This window comes from Trichechus manatus, unplaced genomic scaffold, assembly GCF_000243295.1.
Source record: "Trichechus manatus latirostris isolate Lorelei unplaced genomic scaffold, TriManLat1.0 scaffold00002, whole genome shotgun sequence".
NCBI lineage: Eukaryota > Metazoa > Chordata > Mammalia > Sirenia > Trichechidae > Trichechus > Trichechus manatus.
This window is the reverse complement of record NW_004443938.1, coordinates 43,010,358-43,013,167: the sequence shown is the minus strand read 5'-3', so window position 1 is coordinate 43,013,167 and position 2,810 is coordinate 43,010,358. Positions and strand designations below refer to the sequence as shown.

Sequence of the window (2,810 nt, the reverse complement as noted above, 5' to 3'; positions counted from 1 at the left end):
CTTTGAGTCAGAAAGCTTAAAAGATAATAAGAATGAATTTCCTAATTGGATTATTTTTAGACATGAGGAATATGGCTTAGCAATGATGTTTAGCAGATGGGTGTCTGCTTATTATTTCAACTCAAAGATATTACTCAATGAATGAAAGCTGTAAGAGTCTAATAAAACTTTTAGTTTTAAAAGTTTCTTTCAATGTCGTGTTTAAGTATGACTGTAGTATTAGATTTTACAAACACACATTGTGCAATACTGCCAGTGCAGGGATTGTGGTGACAGATAAGCATCAGTGGTTTTGTAGATTTTAAACAGTAGCTGTAAAAATTAGTTTCCTTCGGACTTTAATAACAGTGGTCCTTTTTTTTTTTTTAACATATAGAGAAGGCTCTGAACTATTTTTTTTTACCTTTTAAAAATGTAATTAGGAATAAAAGGCATTAAAAAAAATCTTAAGCTATCAGGGAATATATAAATTAACCTGGAGCATCAAACATAGAAATGTAATACTTGATTAGATAAGCTTTAAAATTTTTATTGGTTTGAAGTTAATCCTGCATTATAAGTACAATGTTATTTGAGGATCCCTGGTGGCACAGTGGTTAAGCTCTTGGCTGCTAACCAGAAGGTCAGCAGTTCGAACTCACCAGCCACTCCATGGGAGAAAGATGGGCAGTCTGCTTCCATGAAGATTACAGCCTTGAAAACCCTATAAGGCAGTTCTACTCTGTCCTATAGGGTCACTATGAGTTGGAATCAAATCCATGGCAGTGGGTTTTTTGTTTTCTTTTGTTTTGTGATTTCGGAAAAATAGTAGCCTTCAAAATGTTTTGTGGTTTTTAATTTGCAATCTTACAAGCTGCTAGATAACTCAAAGATACTAATGGTCCGAAACTATCTTATGACATAGAGAATTGCACTGAAAGACTGAATATACAAGTAGATGGAATTTTGAATATTGTCCTGAATTTATATATAATCAGTATTTGAGCTTAGAATGAAAACTAATTTGCTATGAAAATGCAAATATTCTACCCACTGGGTGTGAATAGGATTTCCCCTCCCCAGATGTGAAAACCAAAAATGTCTTAAGACAGTGCTAAATGTCCCCTGGGATTCAAAAAATGCCCTGGGTAGAGCACTTATTTAAATAATATTGGCAGTGTTGCATAGCTTATATCAGGCAAATGGTGTAGCGATTACAAAGTACTTTTATGTAGCTTATCTAGTAGTGCCTGGGTGGTGCCAACAGTTAAGCACCGAAAGGTTGGTAGTTCAAACCTGTGCAGAGGCCTGATGGTCTGCTTCTGAAAGGTCACAGCCATGAAAACCTTACATAGCATAGTTCATTTCACTTGGCTCCACAGTCAATGCCCATGGAAGCAGCAGTCAAGAAATCAAACGACATATTGCATTGGGCAAATCTGCTGCAAAAGACCTCTTTAAAGTGTTGAAAAGTAAAGGTATCACTTTGAGGACTAAGGTGTGCCTGACCCAAGCCAATGTATTTTCGATCACCTCATATGCATGCGAAAGCTGGACGGTGAATATGGAAGACTGAAGAATTGATCCCTTGGATTATGGTGCGGCCAAAAAATATAAAATATACCATGAACTGCCAGAAGAACGAACAAATCAGTCTTGGAAGAAGTACAGCCAGGATGCTCCTTGAAAGGGAGGATGGCGAGACTTCGTCTCATGTACTTTGGACATGTTATCCGGAGGGACCTGTCCCTGGAGAAAGATACCATGCTTGGTAGAGTAGAGGATCAGCGAAAGAGAAGACCTTTAATGAGATGTATTGACACAGTGGCTGCAACGATGGACTCAAGCATAGCAATGATTGTAAGGATGGCACAGGACTAGGCAGTGTTTCATTCTGTTGTACGTAGGGTTGCTATGAGTTGGAAGCGATTCACTGGCACCTAACAACAACAAAATTTTACAGCTGAAGAAGAAATGAAGCCTTAGTGAGAGTAAGTGATGTGTGTAGGCATCATACCTGTGGCAGACCTGAAGTTAAAACCCAGAATTTCTTACCTAAGTTCAGCACCACTGATGTGTGTAACTTCTTATTTACAAAGTTCTCATCCTAAGCTTCATGATAAATTAAATCAGAATAACCATTTGTACTGGTTAAAAGTTTGAAAATGTATATAGTTTTGAGGTCTAATATTTTTGAGCACCTACTATTTACTTGACACCGTGCTAGCCCTTTCTGTAGATCCTCTTGAACTGCTCTGTTGTTCCCTTAAGCCAGTCTTAGCACTCCGTTGCACCTGCGGAAAAACCCTCAAAAATTCAAATTTAAAATCATTGAAGAGTAATGTAGACTTACTCTAAAGCCTTTTATTGGGAAGGCCAGTGTGTTCCATTACATAGTAAGACTTCCTAAAACGCCCCTTTAAATGTCTCTTTTCACTAGATGTTTCATCCTTGTTAGTACCCACACCTCTGCCCCTCTCCTTGCCCCCTCTCTAAAACAGACAGACAAACAAACTCCTCCTAGCTCTGTTGGCTCTGTTCGTACTCTCCTGCTCTCTAGCTCCCTCTCCTCCTCCTTCTCACCCCTCCTGGATCTTTTCCTCCAGGTACCTTCCTCATCTTTTTTCAAGTATTGCAATTTATACTTTTCTCAAGTTCCCTTGCTTTTTTAAGTATATGACCTTGGAGACATCTTTTAATTTTTCTGTGTTTCAATTTATTTTACTAGAGATAATACCAATATCTACCTTATAGAATTGTCGAGAGACTTCAATGTGTTTGTGTATTGTGTGTAGGCTTTCTAAGTAAGTGTAAGTAAAATGCTTACTATA

At 37.9% G+C, this 2,810-nt stretch overlaps 1 protein-coding gene across 7 annotated transcripts in view; it reads left to right on the top strand.

Annotated features, from left to right (window-relative positions):
• The window catches only part of AKAP7 (A-kinase anchoring protein 7), a 166,593-nt gene that overhangs the window by 43,052 nt on the left and 120,731 nt on the right, over window positions 1-2,810 (top strand). The gene's annotated exons all lie outside the window — the stretch shown is intronic.